The 6,000-nt window shown below is 40.4% G+C and overlaps 1 protein-coding gene across 2 annotated transcripts in view; it reads left to right on the top strand.

Annotated features, from left to right (window-relative positions):
• The window catches only part of CRYBG3 (crystallin beta-gamma domain containing 3), a 95,931-nt gene that overhangs the window by 20,474 nt on the left and 69,457 nt on the right, over positions 1 to 6,000 (top strand). The window lies entirely within an intron of this gene.

Raw genomic sequence — 6,000 nt, 5'->3', positions numbered from 1 at the left:
AATGCATTTTCATTAAAGGGCAATGGAAGAATAATATTGGGAGAACATAGAGGAAAGAACTGAAATGAGACAATTTAATTCTCTCAGGGTCTATACTAGACCGAGTAATAAAGAGATGTTTATATATTGAGAAAGGAGTACCAATTCTTAGTCTTTAATCAGAGCTTTACAGTAATTTCAGGAGAAAATTCAGAGAGAGAAGTTTGGAAGTTACTGTTACTTGTATAAACAGACCTTCATAAATTGTAAAGTTCGTTTTGTCATTCTAGAGGCTTTGCCTGAGTTTACAATTCAACATAAAGGTTACACTGCAGAAACTCTATTTCGAATTGTTCCTCCTTTTTATCTTTGTTTTCATTTGAAATCTTTCCCCTTACCACCTTGCTTTTTGTTCACTTGTCAGTGAAGGTGAGTCTGAGTATTTGCTCAAATTTTGGGTGAATTCAGAACATGTTTGTTTAGTCTTTTCTTTCATCGTCTGACAAATGAAATGCGTTAAGGTCCCCTCAGTGTTTCAAGAATTCAAATGGATAAACAAATTTTAAAAGTCCCAGTGCTGAACTTTCAACAAAGGCCACTCTCTTTCCAGATGTTGAATAGTCATTGAATTTAAATGGGTGTATCAAAAAAAAATGCAAAGCCAATACAGTTTAACTAAAAATCCCTTCCTGTTGTTTAACACACCTGATTATGAAGCTGTCGTGATTTCATTAGTTTTCTAGTTACTCGTCTTCCACTGTTGTCATGACCTGATTTTTTCTTCATGTCAAAACAAGCAGAGAAAGGAGGATGTAGAAGGAAAACTTTGCAGTATGAAAATGCCAAAGAGTTCAGAGGTTCAAAACGTGTGTTATTTGTGGAAATACAGAACTCACATTTAACTTGAAACCCCCAAAGCCCCCAATGCTTTATTTGTTATTCTTTGTTTTCTTTTCTCTGATTATTTTAAAGCTATTATTTAGTTAAGATAAACAGTTTTTGACAGTGGTGGAGAGATCCCTTACATCATCTCCTTCTCCACTTTAATTACTGCTGTAATAAAAAGAAACAAAAACATTTTGACAGTGTGGTTTTTAAATCCATTTGTCTCAGGAACGCTTGCAACAGTAGACTCTTAGGAGTTCTGTTTATGATGTATCATACTGCCTTGATAGTTCCTTTTCCTGAATTTCTCTTAATACTATGATAATTTTCTTACAGAATTCTTGTTCCTAATCTTTTGCACTATGTCCAGTTCTTTTTCATCAGGTTTGCAGTAGGAAAGAGAGTCTTTCCGTATGTATTGCCTCCTGTTGTTTGAGAGTGCTTAACTTCTTTGCCTCATACTAGCTGAAAAAAAAAAAAAAAAACAAAAGCCTTTTTCATGTGGCTCAGCATGTCCAACTCATTGTAAAACAAGTGGGAGATTACTGCAAAGATGCTTTACCCTCCCAGAGAAGGAAAATGTGCTGAAAAACATGCAGCAGGGGCTCCTCATGGGAATGTACTAATCTGCCAGCAACTCAAGCTATTTCAGTGTGATTTTGCTTAGCATACAAGATTTACATACTGTAGAGATCTAATGAGGTGCTCAGGAATTGTGAAATGAAATGTGGCCATCCTGGTTATGTTGAAAGGTCAAAGCTAAGCTGAAGAACGTCATTAATTTTCCAGAATTTGAGGCAGTGGTGCCTTAGCACACTGCTTTGTACACCCAAAACTTTAATCGGAAACAACTACACACTAGTGAAAAGAAATTCTGTGACTATTTCTTGAATGAGTAAATTGCTGGGGTTAAATGACTGTCTGAGGGTCCCTGGAGTGAATGGGTAAGTACCCTAAAACCCTGATGTCCCTCTGTCTCTTCTTGCAACAGTACCTGTGGTGAGGTGAGGTGGATAGAGTACAGAGGTGCATCCATAGGGTCTGCAGGGTGTGCTCGGTTGGCAGCTTCCCCCTGTAGTAAGACAAGCCATCTGTGGGAGATTTCCAGGCTGTTGTCTAGAATTGCTGCTTCGTAATGAGTCGAAAGCCGAAATGTCTGGCTGTTGTGGCTGGGAGCTAATCCTTTGTTCACGGAGATCTGTGTTTTAATGCTGTCCCTGTTTTCATTTATTTCACTTGTTAGGGCAATAAAAGAGATCATACTCCTGGCAGACTGACACAAACCCTGCCAAATGAAAACCTCTGGCAACGTGAACTTTTCCCACTCGGCTGCCGAGAGGAGGCAGCTTCCAGGGCTGCCGCTCACGCCGTGTGTCAGAGGCTGGGCGAAGCAGGCAGAGCAGCCCCTGGTCAGGCTGCTGCTGGGCTCTGCATGTCAGGGGAGCTGCTCACACCAGCAGTGAGCCCTGTGCCGGGCTGCCTGCGTGCAGTTCGGTTCGGGGCGTATGTCTGTGCTGCAGCCAGAAGTGGACTGCAGCCTGGAAAGCATACCTAGCCTACTGTTGAATAAATCGGCTCGGATAGCAATCAGGTTCGAGACACGACAACATGGGCTCGTCTTCCAAGTCCCTGCTGCTAGTGCTTCTCTGCAGCGGTTGCTCAAGCGAGGTGAGACTGCACCACCTGACTGCACAGTAAATACAGCTCTGGTCATTACCGCAGTCTCTTCAGTCACCTGATTGAAGCCGTGATCTTGTTTCACGCTCTGCCAAGTTTCCCCTCCACACCAGCCTGGTTGCGTGCGAGGTCTCAGGACCATAGGATAACTCTGGTTGAAGGGGGACCCCAGGTCGTCATCTGGTCCGGCCTCCTGTTTACAGCTGCAAGGTCAGGCCAGGTGACTCAGGGCTTGCCCAGTGAAACTTCAAGTAAGGAGTTGCTAAAGGAATAAAGGTTAATTAAAGGCGTATGAAGCATGTCACAAGCAGGAAAGCTCATAGAGGATGGGAAGGGGGAGGCAAGGGGCAGACTGATGGCAGTCTGCATATGAAAGGAGCTCTCCAGAAAGACAGTGCTGTGACAGGGCAACTTAGGTCTTTCCGTGCACCAATAAGGATCTCAAGGGAGATCTGGCAGGTAGATTTTCACCCCGACGCTATTGTTTGTGTGGTATGCCTGAGAAACTGTTCAGACTTCTGTGATGCTGGAAGAGGGTCTATTTATTTTTTAACTGATGAAACAAAGTATAACCAGTATCACGGTCTGGTATTCTTCCAGCATTGTGAATACCAAACTGCTCAAGTTTAATTTTGATGCAGATGTGGCTGGTCTGTTAAGGTGAAGTAGAAGCCTGGACTGCTAAAAATTGCTGGGACATACCAGGGTAAGGATTGCTTGCATACACCCTGCACCCTCTCTGCCTATCCTAAGCATTTGCTGGTGGCTTCTGTCAGGGGCAAGCTCAGAGAATGCCAATAATAAGTGAAAGTTACCATGATGTTGCCTTCTGCAATTGCTGTTGTACTGCTGTGGTGTTCAGGCGCTTGTGTCTGAAGGCTCCTGCTGTGTTAATGGCTTACAGGATTTATAGGTCATGTGCTTTAGTCTAATTACTTTGAATACGCCATTATCGTAAAATACAAACTTTAAAATCTGTGGCAGGAACAGTTTTGTTTGTATAACGCCTGAATAGTGGTTCAGACTTTGGATTGAGATTTTATGTGCGACTGATAAAGCGTCAATAGCTGATGCTCTCTTTTGTAGCAAAGTGGAACAGAGGGGAGAATATATGGAAAGTAGGATTGATTATATTGAATGGAGGGAAGAAAGATTTGCATAGCTTCTGTGTTGGGATTTAATATCCACATATATCGTCAAGTAAGCATAGTGTAAATGTTCTCCAGGGCTTTATTATGCAAGACACCACTTATAGTTAAAGGTACAGAAGGACCCTTTCATATTAAAACTTCCTGTTCTTTTGATTTAGCAGCAGTTAAGTAAGGAAAGAAAGATTAAAGAGCAAGAAAAGTCTAAATAGGTTTCTGTTTCTGGAAACAGAGACTGCAAAACAGCTTTTCATGCAGGATATGAATTATGCTTATAAGTAAGAAGCAGTGTCTTTGCAAGCATAATGCCTCAGAGCTGCTAGGGGAAGAATTCCATATGTAGAGATTTAGCCATGTTTGAAGTCTCAGTTCCTAATAGAAGAAAACATTCCTGAATACAGATATCTTAAAACAAAAAAAAAGAGAGAGGAAAAAGTAAATAGTTGGCAAGTTTTGAATGTAATATTTTCTTCTGTAGTTAGTGTATTTAGTTGTTAATTTCATAGATATTGTAGTAATCAATAAAAATGTTTATAGCCTGCAACAATTAGATCTGCAGAAAAAAACAATAGGTTTTTATGCACTTCTTGCACTGAGATACTCTTTTAAGCCTGACAACTGTATGTGAACTATGTTAATCACAGAACAAGGGAGAAATACCCTCCCTCACTTAAAGTTAAATCAAAAACAGGTATTGAACAATGCTAATATATAAATCAAAGTGAAGGAAGAAACTATGACAGTAGAACTCTGAAGTTGATTACAGTAAGTCATTCACGTATCATCAAATTTTGGAAATTAAATTTTCTTCTTTCCTCCTTGAAAGTACTTAGTTCATATGAGATAAAGTTAATTGCCCAAGAGATTCACCTCAGGTTTGCATGCTACTTGGTCAGTTTGTCTAGAACTAAAGATACCAGCCAACACTATGATGCTCTTGTAAGCTGTCTTCTATTTTATTTCCAGGGATGGGCCTGGGTAGATTTGGCTTGTAAAGTGGTAATTCCCTAAATGCTACAGGGATGACTGCATCCCCTTTGAGAGATACAGCTGCAGATGATTAGCGCAGTATGTGTGGGAGCAGGTGGGGTTTGTCACAGGTGGGATGACAAAAAGGCTAGAGTTTGACTCACCCCACATTTGAAAGCGTACTAAAACGTTAAACGTGGTTTTTTAACTCTCTTACCTGTATGAAGACAATACAGGTTGTATGGATTTCTCAAGGACCCATGAGTGCTTTTCAATTTCTGTCCTCACATGAGCAATTCTATTTTCAACACATAAATCTAACCTTTTAATATGAAGCAAGTGCATCTACTGTTTGATGGAAAAGGTGACAAAATATTGCTTGAAGATTAAAGATCACTGCCCCAGCATCACTAAGTGTTGCTTGCAATTTTTAAAGAAATTAATGTTCCCCCAACCATGAAAAGGGTGTTCATTAAAACACTTTTTTCATCATCATTAGCATAATCATAGATGAACCATTAACAAATTATCATATTTGTTTAATTACTTGAGAGAAGTATATTTTCAATTTGAAATAGGATTAGCAAACTAATGAAAATAATAGCCTTCTGCTTATATTGTATGGATAGGCATTACCCAATTTAATATCTTATCCAAAGATGATATTGACACAACTAAAACTTGTGCAGACCTTTTTGTTCATGTTCTCCTTTCCCACCCTGCTGAGCAGGATAGATTTGATCTAACTTCATTCTGTTCTAATAAACTGGGTTGAAAGGATAGACATTACAGGGATTATACGGTAAGGATGGAATAGGCAGCAATGGCATCTAGCACCCTCTATGAAGGCTGAGGATGGAGAATATTGCGGGGGGGGGGAGCTCCTCAGAAATTTTGGAGGAGGAAAAGTATTTCCAGACTGGGAGACCGAAAATGGGTTTAACACAGTGTTTGTGAAGCCTACCAGTGAATTAGCAGCACCTTTTTGGGCAGATCATTGTTGGAAGAAATAGCATGGTCTTGGGCAGCAGTTCTTGGATCTGTAAGAGAAGCTGACACCAAGGAAATTCAAGGGTATGAACTGGTGAGGAACAGAGCTTGCCTTGCCTCTGTGGTTTAAAGAAGGTGAGAACCTGTGTTAGTATGAATTACTTTCAGTGGGCTTTAAACAGCTGTTGTGGATTAGGTGCAGGGAAGTAGTGATGTGTAGGACTTTGTGTGTTTATGGCTGCGTTTGTATTTTGCTGTGATGTACTTGTATGCATTTGCAAGCTGAAAACAGTTCATCTCGTAAGTGCATATAGTTTTGTTCATGAAGCTTCATTTTTGAGCAGATTGGAGT

The sequence above is a fragment of the Cygnus atratus genome, chromosome 1, assembly GCF_013377495.2.
Source record: "Cygnus atratus isolate AKBS03 ecotype Queensland, Australia chromosome 1, CAtr_DNAZoo_HiC_assembly, whole genome shotgun sequence".
In the NCBI taxonomy this organism is placed as follows: Eukaryota; Metazoa; Chordata; class Aves; order Anseriformes; family Anatidae; genus Cygnus; species Cygnus atratus.
Note: the sequence above shows the minus strand (reverse complement) of the source record. Positions and strands in the feature narration are given on the sequence as shown.